The following is a 22,656-nucleotide window of genomic DNA, read 5'->3' on the forward strand; positions in this document are numbered from 1 at the left end:
AGCCCCAACAAAAGAAATCCAAATAGAAATGAAAATATTATAAATGCTGGCTTAATATGCACCCCCCTGAAAATGTATAAAAGAGCTTCATTTTAATCTATAGTCTACTTAATGTAATTTAGGTATCTTGCATTTAATGAAAGTACATTTACCAGTAAGTTCCAAGTGAACACGAAGATATGAAATGCTCTGAAAAGCAGTGAGACTTTCCTTTTGTGCATATTCTTACCACGACATATCACCATGTAGATCCTTGCTTTGGCGAGAGAGAGCTTTTCAAATGAGAACATCTGACTATACTGAACAGACCCTTTATTTCAACGATACTTTTTCTGTGATGAAAATTTTTAGTAAAGAAGTCATCCCAATAACAAATTAAAAAAAGGGAGTGTCTCAATTTGAATACTGAACTCGGAGACTATTTTATGTGAAAAGATAGTCCAAAATTGATCTGATGAGTTGTGCAGTCTAGCAAGCTGAATCACTGGGAGTACTATATTTAAAGACAATCTGAGAACTGTTTTTTGCTGTCCTTCTGAAGTGAGTTTGTACTCTGTTCTTTTAAGCCTCAGCATAAAAAGGAAGAAAAGAAAGAGAAAGACAAAATTCCCAAGGTTTTCAGATATTTTTCATGTTAAAATTTCTAGTTCCTCAATGGCCATTCACAACGTACGTACAATTCTTCTATAATTCAGTGACTTATAACTGTGAATCCTATCTATGATGACATCTTCAATCTGAGAAAAAAAGTCTGTGTGTTGTTAATAATTATGTTGTCAACTATGTATTTTCAGTTGATTTGAAAGTGCAAGTAGAAGTAATCAAATTAATATGCTTTGCCATATGTTAACTCAGTGCCCAACATAGACTTCTTTCAGGTTATTCAGGAAACATTCCTAGTAACTTTAACACACTTTTTTTAAAAGGAAATTCCTGGATGTAACCGGGTGATATCTAGCTCTTTGGAGACTGCAGACACATGTATCCTCTTGAGCATTAATTTGGCTGGGAGGTTGGAAATATCAACAGTTTATGGACTAAAGCACAAGAAGAACATGAAAAAAAATCCTGTTTATAAGAACACGGCAGCCATCAGATATTTGTTAACGTCCTATAAAGGGCTCCCAAAGTTCATTAAAAATTATATAAGCCTTTCTGCTCCCTTCTTGAGAAAAGGCATATTGCCTCTGTACATAATGACAAGGACATACTGGACAGGGATTTTAGTATCCACAAATTCTTTCATCAAAGAGAGCAGCATTGCCTCCATCGTGTCCTCAGATAGAGGTTGCAAATTACTTGACCAATGGAATTTGCTTGACAAATGATACAATTAAAAAACTTCTGCAATACATCCCCGCTGTTACTTTCGTTTTCTGTGTCTCTTTGTTTCTCCCCTCTGTCACTCTTTCTCTGCAGCAACATTCAAATCTCCATTCTCCTAAACAGTAGTAGGAAAGTGTCACACAGGAATGGACTTCAGATCTGAAAATAAAATACGTGTATGGGCAAGGGGCTTACGCTTGTGCTTTACAGCCACCAAGGCCAACAATATAAAACTAACTACATAAATAACGTTATGCCATGCAAGCTGTACCAATACACCATGCCACCCGTGAGGCTGGTGGATTAAATATTTACAGTGCTTATCTATAGGATTTCTTGGAGCAAACAGCAGCAGAAGCCAGAGAAGCTAGTTTTAGAGCAACAAGCTTTGCAGGGTCTAACTTCAGGGAAGAGAACCAGGCTCTCTTCTGTCCATAGGAGTCTCTATTGCCTGCCAGGGACAACATGCAAACAAGAAATCTTGCTCCAATACTTGCCTACCTACCTGCACATGTTTATTTTAAGGCAATTACTCAACTCCATGCTTCTCATTTTATCTGAACACAGGCATTTTCTTACTCAGAGATGAAAATAAGCAGCTGAAAAGAAGAAAAGAATGTCCTGTGGTCTAGAGAAAAGTCAAAAGACTTGAGCATCACCTGGGTGAAAGGATTAAGTTAAAGAATGGCTATGCAATAAGTCAAGCGTACAAATATATTATCTTTTCACTTCTTCCTCTTCTTAAAGAAATCCAATTTCTAGACATCTAAAATGTGTGCAACTTCAGCATGTGAGATCTCCCACTGATGTCAATGTGCCTACAGTCAGCATCATGCTTGAGAAATTCTCTGAAACTCACTGTTAATAAAAGCCATGAGGTATACCAAGAAAGTGTTTAGTTTTCTCTCCTTTTGAGACTGTAATTATCTCAGTTTGATAAACGGCTGAAAACAATATACAAAACTAAGCAGTTCAACAATTACAAAAACCGACAGAAGTAGTTCAAATAATTACCATCAAAATAGTTATGAAATATTGGTGTTACCATGTAGCAATGACAGAGTGGCTGAAACGATGACTAATTTGCACTTGTACTGCTGAAATATAGAATTCAAGATCCTGACGCTGCTACTGTGAACACGTGGGTTCTGGGATCTAGCCACTCTCCATAAGTAAGTTTCAGGACATCTATCGGGTGACCACTTTCCAATTTTTGGCTTTCTGCTAAAACTGAATTACTTTTTTTTATTTTTTTTTTTATAATATAGGTTATCCTATGCCCATTTATTCACAATAATTTTATATTCCAGTGATTTGATTTACTTGGAGAGCTTATTCCAATTACTAAAGCATGATTTTGTTCCTGCTTACTTTTGTAACCCATAGTCTCCATCACTCTGTGAACATCATCATTAAAGAATGTGCTTTGTTCTTTTGCTGTAAAAAACCCACCGAACTTATTTCCACAATTCTGTCTTTGTTGGTTTTGCTTTTTGTCTTTTTAGTTAACACTCAGGATCTAATAATCTCTTTTTTCTTTCCCTAATATTCCTTCCTATCTGAAAAACTTAATACTATAGCATTTCTCTATTTCTCATGTCATTGTAACAAAATACAGTGGGAAATCCTTAATTTTATAGCTTCATAATTAAGATAAGTGAAGCTGAATAAAGAACTGCTCCTATAAAACTAAAGAACACCAAAGAAAGATTTGTAATTAGTACAGGCTCATAAAGACTCTACAGAGAAAATGTGCATTTTTGTACATTATAAAACATTCTTCTAAGGCCAATGCAAATTAATATTTACAAATTGTTCTGAATCTTTTTCTCTAAGTATACAATAGTTCACTTGTTAACACTGACATATTTATCTGGCCTTTCCCCGTTGTAGGAAAAAATTATGTCCATTTTCCCTCAGACTGCCTTCCTATTCTGTCACACATATTATTTCATGAAACATGAATCCAAATGTTCTGTTTCTTTTCAATTTCCTTTCACCACAAATTCCAGAGTCCCCCTCTCCATGGCTTTTAGTAACAATTCAGCCTTTCTAGTCTAATGGCAAAAACTCAATACTGCTGTCTTTAATCAGGCTACTTTTCACTTCAATCTCTTCAATACTGAAGATTCAACCCTTTGTTAGAACTACTTCTTTCCAGTTCAGAAGTTATCCCTATGATTCTACATTAAGCATCTATTCTCATAAGAAACAGCAAGGCTTGACAAGATGTCTGAAAAACACAGAACACCCACACACAGAAGGGAAAGAAAAAAAAAAAGTAATGGATTTTAATAAAGAACATCTTTTACAAGTTGTAATAATCAAGTACTCAGGCACTTCTAAAAGACTCAGGTGACTTTGTACTGGGATATGGACCATTAGAATTATAGTTAATGCAAAGGTAACCCATATTACTTGGGAAAGAAAAAAAAAAAAGGTGATGTTTAAATAATTAGAGGGAATATCTGTCTCTTTCCTTTCCAAATTAAAGAACCATTCTTTAATTGGTTCAAACCATCTACGACCGCAAGTCTCTGTCAGACTTCTGACAGCTGAATAAATGAAGGCCCAAAGAAGCTGGGTTCAAATTAAGATCACAAAACTGACATGATCCTGATACTTTCTATCCTGAAGAGCTCACAAATACAAGATGTGACAGACTGTACAAATAAGGGGACACCATTTACTGATGCACTGAGGAGAAAAACATCATTAGTAAGTGGATTTTCTTTTTTCACTAGCTGCAGTTTTTGAATGGTTTGTCCTGTGGACAACATACTGCAAACTCTAACCTCAGTGTGACAAAATGAGTCACAGGTACACAGGTGAATCCCTATAAAAGCAAAGAATGGAAAATCATTTGATTAGAAGAAATAGCTGTCTTTTATATACTGCAGAAAGGCAAATCCCCAGCCTGCGATATAGTTTGATATAGACTGAATAGGCAAGTCTTACACATTGTCTGTCTAGGTTCTTTAGATCTACAGCCCACTGTAGGTGGGGAATATATCATGAGGAAATATGTTCTGGAGATAGCCTACACTACAAATTGAAAATAGCAAAAGAAGTGGATCTCAGGATAACTCAACATAAAAACCCAGGAACATTGTCTGTTCCATTGGATTGTGTACATTTTAGGACTCTGTTCCAAAAGAACCAGATGTTTGGTTTTAAAATATATATACATTAAGCTCAAAATTGGTTACTGAAATGAACAGCAGTTCCGATTCAGATGTGTTTATAAACATAGAGGTTATGCTGAAAGATATACAGGCATTTAAAAATGCTATGTATATTTGTGTATGACTATCTGTATGTAAACTGGCCTAAAGTGTTATGCTTTGATTAATCCCTAAAAGGCAAACTTTCAAAACTATGGACAATTTACAGTAACAGCAACCACAGAAATTATATAGGAAAAAAGGTTTACCTATGGGCAATACAGTTGTTTCTTTAAAACTGGGGGTTTAGCTCACACATCCTTCTGCAATACCACTCCTTTCTAAGGACACAGATGGTAGGCACAGATTTGCTTCAACAGTGTCAATACCAATGGAAAATGTAAGCAAGTCACAGATTGGGAAAATCATGAAAAATATGGCTCTTCAGCCTTGAAAAGATGTAGCACCTCACAGAGCCAATAGCAAACAAAACCACCATTTGTCTCTTAAATGGGTAGGACTACCTACTGATTGGAAATTACCTAAACTCTTCTGGGTCTTATCTAACCAGGTGTCCTGGAAATCTGTTCAAATCAAAGTATTCTTTCATGGGATATAGGTAAGGAAATGCTAAAAAGTGGTTTTAAAATTGCAGCAGATTAGGTAACAAAAATATTCAGCCATGCTCATCCTGTCCCAAGGGGAAGTCAAGCAAAACAGAACACAGCTGAAAACATTTTAAGATAACTCATAATGGAGAACTGCATATCACAGATTCCTAACAGGATACACAAATTACACCTCTTAATCATTGGTGTGCATATAGACTGGATTTTCAGTGGCTAAAAATAATTGCCCTATGATGGTAATTAGTTGCTTTAGCATTGAGTTGTAAAATCAGGTATATGATCCTAATGCATAACCATAGCTCCTTTTTATGTATTGATGATTATTTGCCCATTTAACTTTTTTATATAGTTGCAGTTTTGGAACAGCAAAAATTAATGGTTCCATTTTCCTCTGAGCTGGCGGTAGCAAAAGGCTCAAATTAAGAGAGAGCTGTTGGAATGCTGAATGTTAATTTAATAACAGAAGGGAGCCACCAAAGAAAGATAGAACAGTTTTCCCAGTGTTGAACTTCATATTGAGAAAGACTGGCATTGGAGAATATAGTTTTCTTTCTAAAGACATTTTCATATGTTTAAAAAGAAAGCAAAAGTTTAAATATGGAACTGTGGAAGCTGTCTTGGACTGAAAAGTACTCCTGAGCTCGGCGCTACATAAGAAATATGAATCTAACGAGTCAAAGAATTAAGGCAATGAAAGTGAGATACTGCAACCAGGTTATTGTCCTTAGATCTGATCCTAAGAATGAGGAAGAAAGAAACTTCTGAAATGCTAGCATCAATAATCTTGAAGACAGTTATTAAAAGGTACAGAATTTGTACAAAACTCTATCAGAAGGCTGAAATGGAAAATACCATGATTCTCCATTTCCTATTAAAAGAGTAAAGGGGTATTTTGAAAAGATCAAGCACGTTTTGTTGGGATGTTCAAACAGATTCTCACGTTTCCAATCCCCTGGTAGAAACTAAAGTGCCAAAGTTCCAGCTAAATCTTCATAAGGCTATGCAATTGAATTCATCTCACGGTGAACAAAAGGAAGGGAAATACTATTCTAGGAGTGTTATTCAGTCCTTAGAGAAAGAGTTTCCCAGAAGACTGACGCCTGAGTATGTAGTTACAGCCAAATAGGATTTTCACACTATACATCCAGGGGATGCATAACTCACAATGTGTGATCAAGCAGTTGTATTGTTCTGATCTTGCTTGTCATGTTACCTGAAGGCTTCAAAATAATACTATGGCTAGGAAAACACTTTTATATACTTTCTGCAGACAGAGAACTGAAGCACAGATGAGCCAACATGTCCACAGTCACACAAATTGTCAATGAATAGGGAAATCAGGACAACCAAGCATCAGATGAGCCTTCTAACTCTTCTGCTTTGGAGACCATGGAAGAGGACCTCAGCAGTCACAGGAAAGCAAGTCTGGAGAGTACTCACTGTGCTATTTTAATTCCTCTTACTTTCTACTATCCTAATCTGGAGCTAAACTAGACGTAAAACTGATGACTGCAAAAATGATCTGTTAGTCTTCTAAGGATTGAATTAAGCACTGTATTTGGAGGAAGACTGAATAGAGTTCTTCACAGGCAAAATTTCCATGTTCTGTTGATCCTACAAACCCAAAAACAACTAAGATTTCATCCAGAGTTTTTAGCATATTCAGCTGTGACAAGATTCAAGGCAGATTTGTTTAACAGATCTCATTTTGTCTCTTCTAGTTACCTAGCATCGTATGTATGTACAATACACCTTTGTGCATTGTAATCTATGTATGACTAAGAGACTCGAAAATGTATAGTGTCTAACAGGTATGGACAGACACAGTGACTTCCTATTCAACTTGATCTAGAAAGCTAAAATCTCACCTTATTTACATATGCACAGCTTAACTGAAATCAGTGAAGCTCCCTCTACATGCTTCGGCTAAGAATATGGCCCAAGATTTATAATACAATAAGCCTCTAAGTATCTCAACTGTGCAAAACCACTTTTACTAGATACACTGATCATTGATTCCTTTTTAAAGTATTAGACTTTGTCTACCCAAATTATCTTATTCTGTTTCCTTGCCTTTACTTGGATTTTGCTGCTAGCAAACCAAAACTTTCTCCGACCGTCTCTTACTCATGTTTCGGGTACCAGGAATCCCAGAACCACTCTATAAAACTCGATGCATGTCAAAAAGGCTATTCTGGTTTGACTTGGCTTTAAGCCAATAAGATTATTTTGCAGGAAACGGACAAAACTGGAACATATTTTGTATTTACACTGATAAAGTCAGCTGGAATATATTAAAGAATTTGCTGTAGATAAATTAAATTTTCTAGTAACTGCATCACTTGATATAGAAGTAACAGAACTTCTCAATTATAATGGGTTTATTTGAAGACCTGTTTCTTTCAGATTTTATGTCCAAAATGATGACACATGAAACAACTTCAACTCTGCTTGATGCTGTACAGCTCAAGATCAATCTCATACTCTTCTGTGGCTGGGAGTAAAACTGCACTCAATTTTAAATTATCTCTAATAAACAGCATGTGCTAGTATACTTGTCAAAATTGCTCTGTTTACAGCAACAGCGGAAATAAGTATTTTTCAGTAATTGACTCATTTACAGATGCTGAGTTTTAATTATGATATACAGTGGTAATTAGGGAAAATGTGGAATGCAATACATTTAATAGAAGATTTGATCTTCTGAGAAATGAATGAGATTCCTTAAGAAAAAGATGGAACCACTGAGACAAAATGTAGTGATTCTTTGTAAGTCTTTTTAGACATTTCCTACGGCACAAAGATTTTTAAATTTTCTAGCTTAATTTCTAACTTTTCTATCTACCTTTATATCTAAAAATAATTTAAATTATTAGAAGTGTACTAGTAAAAAAAAGGCAGGAAAAAGAAAAGTAAGCAAGCCAAGGAAATAGTATTACACAATAAAACCCCAAATACTCAAACCTTGGAAACTATAAACAAGTAAAGTAAATTCATTGTACTAACAATAAACAGTTAGAGCCTACAAATATCAATAATGTCAACCAGCAGGACCAGCAAACCTACCTGTTATATTTTTGTGATGGTGTTAGTGGTCTGTGTTGTGTTGATATCCTAGATTTTCATTTCCAATTTACTAGCTGAACTTGATTTTATTAAATATCTGTATTATATGTTTTCTCTTTTATGACTTTTTGGCTCACAAAGAACGAGCAGAAGTGCTTTAAGGTCCCCAGGGACCTGTTCTTACTACACCGCTATTTCCAACTGTTACGGGTTGTGGGTTTGGTTTGTCGGGGGTTTTTTTTGGAAACAATGATCTAAACATAAAATCTCTATTGCAAGCATGCAGATGACAGAGAGATTAGTAAGCACATAAATAATTAAAGAACTAAAGCAACTTGGCTACTGCTACAGAATAATCTACCATGTTAAACAACTGCAAATCAACAAAATATATTTTATACTGACAAATCAAAAATAACACCTTTGAGATTAAAATACAACTTAGTGTAATAAAAGAATAAAAACTAAAGTTTGGAAGGTCTTCATACAGCACAACTAAAACAAGATAGATTGCAAACCCCTAAATAAGCTACTGTTGGACGGTGAAGAAGTATAGCCGCAGCAGTATGGCACCATGCCAGAGCCCGACTAACCTTGGCACAATACTGCTCTGAGAGACAATCTGGTCACAAGCAAGTAAAACTAATCTAACATTACACTACCACTGAAAAAGGGTTACAAATTTCTCTACTTCTGGCCAGAAGGCAGCTGTAGTGCTCTTCACGGGGTCTTGGATCAGCTCGCCAATTCAAACGGAGACAAGAGTGGGGCTTTTTTCCATGGTAGATTTAGTCAGATGAGCAAACTTGATTCACCATGCTACAACTTGGGTACAAGAGCCAACACAGGGGGAGGAATGGGAACGTGTGACTGTGGCTGAAGTAAGAACAGCCCGTTCCCTTCAGCAGCAGTGCAGGCTCTGACCAACTTTTAAGCCAATAAATAGCTACATTGCTTCCAGAACCACATCAAGAAAAACATGCCATATAGCAATGCTTGCAGACAATTGCCATAACATGTGTTTCTAATGTAATACAGTGACCAAAAAAAAAAAAAGCAGAGGCAATACAACAATCACTGGTTGTATACAAAGAGAAACTTCAAGTGAAGAACTGGCTACATCTTTACACAGTGGTAGAAGGCAACCTACCAGTTTTGGCTCCCAAAGCTCAAGACAGAGAGAGGCAGTTGTCACTTCTAAGTCTTAAGGGAGAACCTAGTCTTCCAGGCTAAACTTAGGACTGTAAGAAAATCCCATTCTTCATTCGATTCCCAGCAAGTCTAGATCATTGTGCAAAAGTGATCATATGCATTCTGGTCTGACTGCTTTCAGTTTTCACATTTTATTATTCTTTTTCCATTTCTGGGAGATGGAAAGCAGGAATAAAAGGAAAACTCTTAATTCCTTTAAAATTTTACATATTGGTCACCAACTACTGAAGAATTACTATTCCTAGATACCAGCCTGTGTGCACTGCTTGCCCACAGAGAGTCATGGTGATCCCCCCACATATAATCAGATGGGATGTATACCGTAGGTCTGACTGACAGGAAGGGAGGGAGGAAACAAATCATTTCCCTTTTCAGCATGCATGATGACACACCTGCTGAGATCATCTTAGCAAACTAATCATTTTGCATAGACCTCAAAAATTGATAATGTTCTAGTCTCTGCTGCTTTCAGCTGTTCTAAAAAATAATTTTATTTATATAAAGTTGCCAGTCTTAGCACGCAGATAACCGGGTGAAATTTAACAAATGTGACATGCACGGTCCCACTGAGACAAAATGGTTTATTGATTCTTCCCAGTCTTAAACATTATGAAAGCCAGACCTAGCATGCATAGCAGACAGATCTGAATTACGATGAATCCCCAGGTGAAAACAACAATCGTGGCTAATGACAATATTGGGGGGGGGGGGGGGGGGGGGTAGTGGTGGTTTTTAAAAAAAAAAAAAATCAATGCAATATAAAATAATTTCCACTTTAACTAATTTCATTTGACTGAGCATGCAGCCAGATGCATCACAGAGTTTGAGAAGATCTTTACTGCATGTATGCTTACATGCGTATATGCAGATATGTATACCATCAGGTGGAATTCATAAACCATTGATTGTCCCGTGCTTCCTCTAATGACACTCATCAAAGTAAAAGATCTGAGTCACAGCCAGAGGCATAGGGGACAGCAAACGACTTTTTGCATTTTTCTGAATATATGCCAGTTTGTTTTGGTTCAACATGTGCAAATAAAGAAAAAAAAATTAAAACAAAACCAGACAATTTACATAGACATTTTGCTTGCTCCTGTTTTGATATCACTCAGGCCATGGACTGCTCTTGCTGCATTTGTACTGTATCAAGCATAACAATGTCCTGGTCATAGCAGGAATCCCTAAGGTCTAGTGTAATATATGTAATAAGTAATAATGCAGTCTCCTGCTGTTTCCTGTGTCTCTAGCTGCTACGCTGACCTTCTTCTCTTGATACTGCATGTCAGCTGGTTCCATTTGCTTCTGGAATTAGCATTAAAATGGCAATCCTTAGAGATTATGCTACAGCCAGAGTAATGATAATGGAGATTTTGAAATAATTTCTAGGGTTTTTAAATTGCATATTTTAAAATACAACACTTTTCCTATGACAATATGGAGCAAAGCTAAAACCTACTGTTTTCTTTAAAAAAAATAAAATAAAAGATGACTTTAAGAAAGTTGTGTTGGGAGATACATTTCTCCATCTCCATCTCTTGTTGCCAAGACAGCCTGTGGATGTATTTGTCAGAGCAATGTCATGAATGACATTTTATTGCGAGTTTATCTTAATTGAAAGAATGAATGTTTTTCCTTTCTAAAATAACTGCTACATACATGAAAATTCCTGCAATCTTTGATCAGATTTTAAAATTAAAGACAAACTAGATTAGTTGAAAAATCTGATCAATAGTTCTAAGATAGGTGGAAGGAACATAATACTTGATAAACAATAATTTTCAGATACTGAAGCGATTGGTTAATGAAATTTTGCATGGGCATTGCATCTTGGAGGACTCCTGTCATACTATATGTCAAAGTTGTTATATATTAAATCTAATTCCTTCTATTGAACTAAACAGTGTTTTCTACATTTGTATCGCCTGCCCTTTACCTGCAACTCAGTAGGAAGATATTGTCACAATAGATTTGCAAGACCATATGAAAGTTCAGGGAGAAATAAGATTAAGAAATAGCACACAACACAGCCCGTAAAATAAAAGCTTTTTTGTTCTAAGATGAATCTTATTGTTTAAAACTATGAAATTGAGTTTACACTGTATATTTACAGTTTTTTCTCATTAACATATATATATAGGAATCCATATACTTGGATTCTTTTTTATATATTTATGATGCATGGAAAATATAAGGAAATACACTGATTTTGCACCACAAGCTATTAACAATGTAAAGAGAGAGAGTTAAGTACTGCACTTTATAAATTATTTTTTTAATATCATCCTGACTATGTTTGCAGTGTGTCAAACCTAAAACACTATTGCATAGTTAAGTATCTAAAAAGATGAATATTTCTAGTAAAAAAAAAAAGTGTACTTTAATCTGGCAAACAGAAATATAAAGTTCAATTGCTGAAAGTTGTAATTGGACAAATTCAGTCCAGAAAATATAGAGAACACTCAACAGTCAAGAAATGTAATAGATTTTCCCTCATTTTACATCTTTTAATTAAGACTGAATGGCTGTCTTAAAGATATGCCCTAGCTCAACCACAAATTGCAGGCTGGATGTCGAAATTACTGAGTGAAATTAAGGCCTGTGTTATGCAGGAGGTCCCTTCCTGGTCTACATTTATACTGAGATGAAAGGCACTCTAAAACTAAGTAGCACTTAATTTGATTTCTGTGAATTTTGAAGTCAATGTGTGTTCTTGGGGGTCAGAAAGAAAGAAAGAATGCAAGCACACAGACTGCAGTCTCTTTGTTCTAAATGAAGAGGGTAATTTACCCTTCCTGTATGACAACACTTTTCTAACTGTAGTAGTAGTACCTATGCTCTAGAAAATATGCCAGTGCATTAGCAAAACTCAATTATTTACAGTATTTTTTAAATAGGAATAAATGTTACTTACTTATTTGTCATCATGTCATTCAGACACCACCTCAGCTTACTATTCTACAGTTCTGTGGAACAGCTTAGAGTAATATTACTACCATTAAAGACCAAGGGATTTTTACCACTTTAAATACCTACTAGTAGGTATGCATTTTCCTTCCCATCAACACAAAATGGAATTAAACTTGATTTCTAATAAATGCATGCAAAACAGTTTCTGTGACATGATATAAAGATTTTATAATCTCTTTATATATAGTGCTGGGTGTGTTACAGAGAGAACATTCCACACAATAACTCAAAAGTATCTCAACAAACTGATGAGAATTTAAGGGCAGCAATAAAAAAATGTACTTAAAGACTTAGAGGAATGGTTTACACAGAAGTATGCAGACACACTAACTTTTCCCTTTGCTAAGACATGAAATGGAACCATCATGAAAACTGTCTCTGGGTATCAAGGGCAGAAAAGAGAAGGTCTGCTTAGGCTGTACAAGTCTAGTAGCCTTATTTACACCGGTAGTCACACTGAGCTTTGAACTTTGAACTGAAGCTCAGAACTTGCATATATTATAAAACGCCGGCTACGGAGCATGGAGCCCCCCAGACGCTGCAAAGCCAGGAATGAGCCAGGCTGGGCTGACTCAGCGCTACGTGCTGTGTAAATAGATGCCCTGAAGTCCACGGGGTTACAAAACCCGTCCCTCCCCCTCCACTCCTGCTCCTCTTATTAGTGGGCTGGCACCAGGCTGGCAGCTGCAAGCAGCTCATCCCTATTCAGTTGTCAGAAGGATGTGGAGCCAGGATAAGCAACACCAGCCTTGCAGAGAAAGGCGGGCTGCTTCAGAGGAGACCTTGCCCATGTAAACAGCAGCACTCCAGAAACAAACAGCTCAGGATAACCTGTTCTCCCAGGTTAACTTCCCATGCTGCTTGCCAGCCTCCATAGCAGTGACAGGTGCTCATCTGTGTCTGAGACATTGCAGCCCAAAAGCCCTCCTTTCCATCCTATGCATCCAGGGTTTTTTCCTGCTGCTTCCCAGCTCCAGTCTCTGATTGATGCTTAGTACATCAACTTTCTGATATACATTGGAGCACAGAGAAAGGGAACCTGCTGCTCGAACAAAAGAATCAGAGAAAGAAAGAATAAGGTATAGGGTTGACTGCGCGTACAAGTCCTCAGCCCTGGCCCAGCCCGTGTGGACATGCCATCAGTAAAAGCCCGGCTGGACTGGGCAGCTTATCAACACCTCAGGTGCTGGCACTGGCACCTCACGTCTTCAGCACTGGCAGCCCGTACCAAACAAGGCTTTTGACCCACGTGAACCAGCCTGTTAGGGGCTACAGGCTGTGCACAGAGAACATCTCGCTCTTGCTGGCACAGTTACTTTTTGCAGCTCAAAAGTGATATGTTGGAATATGGTCATTCTCCAAACAGGCTCATTTACATAAAAGCAAGAGAATCAAATAAACCACAGCAAATAGAAAAAAAAAGGGGGGGGGGGGGGGGGAATGGGGCCAGGAGGAAGAGTGAAACTATCAAATAATGTGCAATTAGCTTATGGAAAGCTGCGCCAGTGATGTGAAAGATGCACCAATGTTTAAGTAATTTAAACGTTAACTTAATTACTCTCCTTTGGGAAGTAACTGCAATGGTGATGGGATGATCTAACAAGTTTCTCTCCTTTGTGAGCCTTTGGAAGGAAAAACAATTTTAAAATGCTTACTTGCCAGTGCTATGACATTATCACCTCTGATCATTCTTACAATACCAGCACCATTTCCCTATTCCTACTCAACTTTTAACTAAGATGTCAAAGCTGTAATTTTCATCAATGAATAAAAACACAATGCATTTTTAAATGGCAGAATTACTCATTAACTTCACAGACTCCCTTATCTACTATTGAATGACCATCCCTGAGCTGTCTGAGATCGCCTTAGGGAGTTGCTCTGCTATCAGCTGAAGTAGCAGAAGTCTTTGAAGTCATTCTCTCATAACATCAAGTTAAAAAGAAAACACTACCTCCAAGGAATTCTAATTACAGTATTTCATTTCCAGGAACATAGTTTTATGCTGACCCAATGGTTCAAGGTACACACATCTTTTTCTTGTCACTATGATAAATTAATAAAGTAAAATATGTATTTTAAATGTTTCCCATGCCAGAAGGTTTTAAATGGTTAAAAAAAAAAAATCAAGGTCAGAAATCATCTCCAATAAAACAAATTAAACTGTAATGAGGATTAAAAACCAGGTCATTCATCCGCTCTGCAGTTCTATTTACAGTGTGTCTACGTAGACTATTTACTAAATTGTGTATACGAACAGATTAATGGGAATGGAAAAGAATACAATAAAATCAGTAACAAGGAGAATGTCAACAGTTCAGGTTACAGTTTTTGTTGCTATAGCTAAATACAAAACAGCTAAATAGGTTGTATGAAGTTTTATTTCTTTATGAAAGGCTACTTTACCCTTATTTTTAACTACAGTCAGACAACGGAAATATGTCTTTTTCACTAAAATTTACGTACTTTAATCTGGTAGTTTGGAAAACATTTTAGCATACTGCCTTTCTGAAGAAACCAAGGAAAAACTCTGTTCATTAAATCTCCAGAAAGGCAGTCACAAAGCAATGACTTTGTGTGGACAGGTTCTAGTGAATAGAAATAAAAGTTCCCTGAGAAAACATTACTACTGTTTGGAAAATTTTGTCCACCAACTTTAAAAAAAGTGATTCAGTGTCATATGCTTCACAATCAATTTTATGAATATGGCAGAAACACAGAGAAGACTGAACTAAGCCTACACAACAGTAATCTACATTGTTTACATTACAAGACTGCATTCTAATTTTTCTACAGGGAGTAGTTAGTGTTAAATTATAAAGCAATAATTTTTTACATAAAAATCCTACTGGGAAATGATATAACCTGAGTATTACAGAGGCAGTATGTCTAACTGATTAATTATACCAACTTAAGAATTCCAAGTTGCCTGTATTTAACCGACTGGGAAATGCACATTTCATTGTATTTTTAATGCTGTATTAATCTCCAGCATTTCAATTTACCCAGACAGTCAAATTAAACATTTTGGAACAGCGCAGTGATATATCTTAACTTTGTGTTAAAGACATTCCCTGCTATGAAAGCTTAAGTATTCATTAGGAATTCAGCTGCAATAGAAAGGACTGATTAATTAAAAGACAAAAGATATTTGGTTTTACTACTTTTTGAATGTCATTAAAGAAAGCAATAGGAGGCAATGGGATAAGCTTACTTATAGTTAGTTTGCCACCTTGTTTAAATGGCACATTCTGCTGAGCAAACCCAGCTCCCCAGAAATTCTGCCTCACTCCCACCATTCTTCTGGTCTACAACTTGCATCAACCTGGGCATAACGAGAAGTCATTTGATTGCATTTCTGTAGGTTTAGGAACAAACCTTCTCTTTATTGTCCCACTGGGTAAAATGGGCTTGGATATCAGCGGGTGTCCTTTTCTGACAATGTCACATGCAGAAGACCTACGGGACAGCACTGCAGAATCTGTACCACAGAGCAAGCAATGTTAGAAGTAGACAATGGAGGAAATGAAGAGGAAAATGAGAAGCGTTTAGGAATCTCTATTTCTAAAGGCATTTTCCTACATACATGTTCGTGGACCCAGGTGTAAATGGCCCACTAATCATAAATTCTGACTTGAGCAGGTGGCAATATTTACCGGCTATGATATTATTCATATTATTTAGATACGCTCATGTGTATTTAGGAACCTAGTAATCAAGAAAACGTATTTGAAGAGTAGTATTTCATAAAAGAATAGCAGAAAGAAGACCAGCATAAACAGGAAATTTCCATCAGCTTTATAAAAACAATAGCCCCTTTCATCTCACTGCCCCAAATCCCTGTCCATACTGCTCTCTCAACTAAAGAATTCATTAAATATATCCATATTTAATCCAACTTTGTAATAAATTCAAAAACCTTGGTTGTCTCCTGAAAGTCCTTAAATACTTTAATCAATTAGTCTGGCAGGGTTTTAGCTGGAGATTGAGCTTTGCCATCACAATTCGGAAAAGATGACAGCTAACTCTATACGGTTTAAAAGAGACCAGAAAAGGATAACCAAAGTCTAGATGTGTCCTCAGAGGACAAGGAGCAATAGCGCTCCAAAGAATGGATAAGACTGAAAGGGAGGCAGCAAAACAGTCCTTGTTTATGTAAAAATTCCTTTCCTGTAACTTATTAATTTATCAGACACAATTCAGTTTCTTAAACACTGCTGAGAACTTTTACTTGGATATAGTTATCTGTTGGGAGATTTGGGAGCCGACTTGATGTGAATGGTTGAAGAACGGTTATCTTACAACTCCTGCATCCTATTACAAAGCATGCCTCCTCAGACTTGCATGCAAAATATGAAGAGCAAAATTATTGTACAGCCAAAATTATGTTGGATGACATCCTCAAGTGTCAAAACCTCTGTTTTTGATTTGCTTAATTTTAATTCTTCAAGTTCGAACTTTCTGTCAGGACAACAACAGGATGATCCCTTGAGGCTTGTTCTTTCTGGAGGTATGGATTAGAAGAACGATCTAACAAATCCTGATCCAAAAATGCTGCCATAGAATGAATTAAACCTTGGTATTGTGTAATGCAGAAACTGTGACTTCTGTGCTATTTTAAGTGGTCTTCATATCTTTACTTTGAATCACAAACTGAAAAAAAAAGGATCTAAACCCATATTTTTTTAACAAACAAGTCATTGATAGAGGCAGTCCCAACTTCCATGAACTGCATCCCACAATTCTTTGCAATGACTTCAAGTAAACTTGGTTTTGTCTGTCATGATAGTATCTGGAGACAGGAGGCTGATTTTTATTTTTCTTTTCACTCAGTTTTTTAAATTTATTCTGCATGAACTTGGAAATATGTCAGCAAGTTAACAGATGTTAAATGTTAATTTCAGAGGTTTCACAATAGTTTGCAAAATCACTATATTGAAAGGTTTAACAAGTTTTATGTAGAGAGATATGTAACACAGCAGACTGGCAGGGATGAGAATTCCAAAGACTTTCTTCATATTACTAGTCACTATCACAGTGAATAAATCTTTCCATTTCAGATTTGTGTGTGCGTGTATGTGCGTGTGCATGATTACAAAGTCCCAAAACATCAGTAGTATGATGATGGAAAAACATAGGACTAGACAAATATGCCTAAATGAACAGTATTTATGTAAATGGTAGTCAAAGTTACCTGAAGAAGCTAGCTCTTGACAAATATAGCTCCCTACTCAGATTCGGAGGACTGTTCCAATGAGGCCCTTCTGCATCCAAACACAGCATATGTGTTTTCATTGGGCATTTCATTTTCTTCTTTATTGCTAATATGCAATAAAAAGGAATTCATAAGAATAACCAAGTCAAATACGATATTTGCTACACCATCATTTCCGTAAGAGGAATAAGAGAAACGCTGTTTGTCATTTTGCCTAATACGTAACTCAAAGACACTTCAATGGTAAAGGCACTACAAAAACGTATACAAGGCAGAACTGTTCAATATTGGAGTCTTAAAATATTGCCATTGCTGCAGGGGATATTTCCACCCTACAGGATGCTGTCTATAAGAACAAGTTCCTACACAGCTCCTGCCTATTATACCTGCAGGACATAATGAGATTTGAAAGATTCAGTGTTGTGAGAGTGATGCTTTTAAATAGAAGTAGCTTTCCTAAAGAAGCAAGGTTTATATGGATAGATTGCCTATCTGTCTGCTTACCTGTCTCCTTCTAATAACTTTGTGGAATACAGTCACTTTCAACCAAATTTAACATCAGGCTATGGTCTCCAAGATAATTACACTCCTGCAAGTTCTGTGGAAATGAGCAGCTAGAGTCAGAAGAGTCTAAATCAGTGCTTCCAGCAAGAAAAAGGCAATCAAAGCTTTTAGGCAGTAGTTGGCTCACCAATCAGCATAAACATACATTAACCACAATAGCCCCATGGCTTACCTGAGCATCACAGACTACATAGAAATTAAGTGGGGTTACATGCATACCTATCCATATGTTAAGAATCAGGAAACAACCATCAGAACTTGTTTTTCCCCTTTGAACAGTATTTTTGCCTTTGACTGCCTGTAGATTTGGGGTTTTAACAGAAGAACTCCAGATAACAGAACAACTCCAGGACAGAGCACCTCAGTGTGCAACCCTAACATTAGGAAGCTTTCCGTGATGCTTCTCTACAGCTGCCACGGAGAGGCAGAAAATACCTCTGACCCACTTCTCTTCCCAACCCCTCCCTCTGTTGCTGGAAGAAGCTCAGCTCCATGCATAGTGACAGAGTCTATGGCAAATGGAAGGCACCATTACATAAATACAAGATATTCTTGACATTTCAAAAACATCATCAAACCAATACAACAGTAAAAACATTTTGGGTTTAATGGTCTAACTGCTTTGTGTTATTCATGTGCTCTAAATGATATCGAGTTTCAATGAGCAAATGAAATGAGAAAAGGACTGGACAACAAGGAAAATGTGTGTCCCTTTCGATGCAATTATACATACAACAGTCTGTATTTACCTAGTCCAGTTTTCCATTTCTCCTAATTAAAAGCAATAAATCAGGGCAGTTTATTGCTGGGTTTTGTTGTGGGTTTTTTTTCTAAAGAAGAATGTTTTGACTTATCAGTTTGACATCTTCAGCGTCAAGTAACAATTGGACCTGGAAAAGGCATCTTCTGCTATGAAGTTTAATTTCAGATCCATTCCAAAGCCTATTAACAAAAGTCTGTGGACAGAAACCTTGCTTACGTTCACAATGTATAGCAACAGGACTGATAGAGATCACAGAATAGAAATGGTTACATTTCATCATAAAAGGACTGAATAATAGTGAAATATCAGATTTGACTAAAAGCATTATTTGCTTTTTTGCATGTTAGGCTCTGTCTGTCCAAAAGACTACGTAAGAGATACCTATAAACTAGCCCTGAATCAAATGGTCCTGTCAAGCCCTCAGCATGACACACCACATAGATGCCAGTTTGGGTCTTGAAAGCAAAAGTATGCCTCATCACTGCAGTACTGTGCCCACAAGAATATTTCTATCATCTCCATGAGAATACAGATTATTTTAAGGCCATACAATACAATCATTGCTGGCTGCACTGTGCCCCATCACGCAGACATACAAAATGCTATTCAAGGGTTTTTTTCTTAATCCGTATTTCATTTTAACCATAATTAGGCAATTTACATTAATAATAGAAAATAAGAATAGGAGAAAACTATTTCAGTCAAGTTTAATACTTGTAATACTAATATCCTCTTAAGATTACAGATATAGTTTGATTCAACTGTTGAACTAAAACACTGCTTTATAGCCCATGAAAAATTATCAGTTTAAAAACATCTGTGCAGTACCACCACTTGCTTTTTTAGCTACATGCGAAAAATTGTATCAGGACCTCATGCTACGTTTTAGTTAACTTTTAAAATTACTTTTAAATATGCAGAATCTCTGTCATGGCAATGACTTGGAAATTTATATTATTGAAAAATGCAGCGAACTCAGATTAAAGCAGTAAAATTACTTTATCTCTTAGTGCTACAGCATCTGAAAAAAACCCTGTTTCAAGAACTCCCAATTTTACCATGCCGACACACTTTTGCAGAAGAAATCAAGATTAAAGCAGAATACAGTAAGTAGCCAAAAGAAGTGAATTTGTTCAAGGTGCAAAAAGATCTATGTTTCTCATTTAAGCAAACACAGAGCTCATTTTCCAAGTCCCTTAATGAATAAGTGTTCAAGGAGCTGAACGTAGTTTTAGTCATTTCACTCTGGTTACAGTCAGGCACAGTCTTGTTGCTAAAATCTCAATTACCACCTCGAGAATTGAAGCGTTGATGGAGGCTTTGTTTATGCCATATGTCTTCTGAAGGCTGTCTATAGCAAGATACTTTCTTCTTTATGGAGCAAGTAACTTGGATCTAAATGACAGCAGAACAATGACCATAATTTTTTTCACAAACCTGCTGGTGATAGCTTTTTAACTGCTCCAGTCAATGCTAAATATCTCAAGATAAATTCTAATCTTGGATACAGAAATGTAAAAGCCACGCTGACTTAATGAAAAGGCTCCCAAATTACTAAGTTGGAATGTCATATTTGCTCCTGGTCTGTCTTGAACGGAAAGCTTTAGTAGTGGTCAACTCCAAACGTGGGAAACCCTCCCTGCTGAATTGAATACAGAATATTTGTGAGTTAAAAAATAACTCAAAATATGTACTTTACACCACCCCAAACACAAAATATTTGAGTACAAAGGGTGAAACAGGCAGTAACTACAGTACTTGACCACTTATCAATTTAGCAAATATTTCTACAGCAGTACAATGAAATGAAGTATTTGGCATTTCATCTCAGTCCTCAGATGAACAAATTAGGATGATTCCAAAAAGCAAAATTACTTTCACACAATTTCTTATGACATACCACTGATCCCTTAAGTACTGCTATAAAATGCACTCTCTTATTCAGACTTTGTAGAGTGATAAAGATAAATGGACACGGACAATAGCTAAAAATAGCTGAGCTATGTCTAACAGATACATTAAAAAATATACACATACTCACACACGCAGAAATATGCAGAGATATGTATATACAAAGAAAGCAAGTTAGCGTTATGTGGTTGTGTGATACTACTTACTGCTGAAATAATAATAAAGTAACCAAACATTATACTTGTTTTGTTAGAGAGAAATTCTACTGGTTTTCCCCCCCCTCGCTCTTCCAAAAGAACAAGTGTACCAACATACACCACAAAAACCAAATATCTATTCTTTGTGTGTTTGGCTCCACAGACAAAACCTGTTTGTAAACCTGTGGTTTGAGATTGCCTGTGACTGGATATAGTAAAACAACAATAGTCAGAAAAAAAACCAAAACAACCTACTTATCATCATGTACACAATAGATTAGAACTGTACGACAGAAAAGAAGACATAACTACAAAGGACAATGGGAAACCTAGACTGATGCTTTGGAAATACCTGATTTATTTTTAACTCCTCTTTGAAATCTACTGTTTATATAGTCAGAATATTTACTACCAAATTAGGATGGGGTTTTCAAAAGCTCTAAATGTTGGTTAAATCTGCTACCACTGAAGTTAATGGGGGCCAGATTCACAGATGGTGTAAATCGGCTTAATCCTATCAAATCCAGCTTTGAGTGTTTTATCACTAACTTCAGTCAGTACAGATTAGGGCACTGCCGAGTCTTTTGAAAATCCTACTCCTTAATTCTTCTGCACACAGTAAATTTAAAGCCCAGTAATTAAAAAAAAAGAGAGAGAGAGAAAATAAAATTCTAGGCAAAATGAGGCTACTAGCTCCAGAGGAGTCCACTTGGCCTCTCAATGAACACCCCAGCTGAGGCCTATAATCCCAGTTTTCAGACACACAACCTGTACCTGTTATTATTATTAAAAAAAATCTTGGCTCTTTCCAAGGGAAGTAGTAATATGCTGACTAATTCACAACCAGGTACTCACTTGTGAACTAAATATTCTCAAAGCTCTTTGATAAAACCAGGGGAGGCCAACAACAGGTACAATAGCTAATTTTTATATTTTCTTCATCTGAGTCAAATGAAGACTGTAATTATAATGTATTCATCTCATGATGCAACTGTACAACTGAAAATATTGGTTTGGTTAGTTTGCCATCAATCTTAAGAAGTTGTAAATCCCTCTGTAAATAATACATTGAAAGCAAAGAAAGGGACTTTTTGCCATAAGAGCAAGAGGGATTATATCCTCTGCAAGGGTATCAACTTTTAGGGGTATAAAATTCATAGTGTATAAGGTCAAGTGAACATTGCATGTGTACTGTTAATTTTCACTTCTATAGTGTAATAACAAATCCACTAGCTTCAGCTATGCCAAAACATTTCCATTTGTTAGAAACAGTTTTGTATCACAGACAAAGAACTGGAGAGACCGAACTGCTGAAGCACTGAAGTGTCAAAGAACTGGTTAGGCAACGTGATCAGAGGACTCTATCGGGTTGTTTATATTTCACACTGTTTGGAAAAGCAAACCTCTTTTTGAAGTCCCTTCTCACCTTTCTGCAAACCCTCACTCTATATGTGGCAATCGTTTTCAGCTTAAGTATTAGACTAGAGCCCACCAAGCAGATTTGTAGAAAGTGTGGGGTTTGTACCATCTCCTTTAGTGCTCAGTGCCTCTCTCTGAAGATAATCTGATGTTACAGAGCCAAAGAGGGAAAGAGAGAAAGAAAGGAAAGAAAGGAAAGAAAGAAAGGAAAGAAAGAAAG

At 36.5% G+C, this 22,656-nt stretch overlaps 1 protein-coding gene across 1 annotated transcript in view; it reads right to left on the reverse strand.

The window, feature by feature from the left end:
* ROBO1 (roundabout guidance receptor 1) overlaps positions 1–22,656 on the reverse strand; it is a 321,785-nt gene that overhangs the window by 159,120 nt on the left and 140,009 nt on the right. The gene's annotated exons all lie outside the window — the stretch shown is intronic.

This window comes from Gymnogyps californianus, chromosome 1 (assembly GCF_018139145.2).
Source record: "Gymnogyps californianus isolate 813 chromosome 1, ASM1813914v2, whole genome shotgun sequence".
Classification (NCBI taxonomy): Eukaryota; Metazoa; Chordata; class Aves; order Accipitriformes; family Cathartidae; genus Gymnogyps; species Gymnogyps californianus.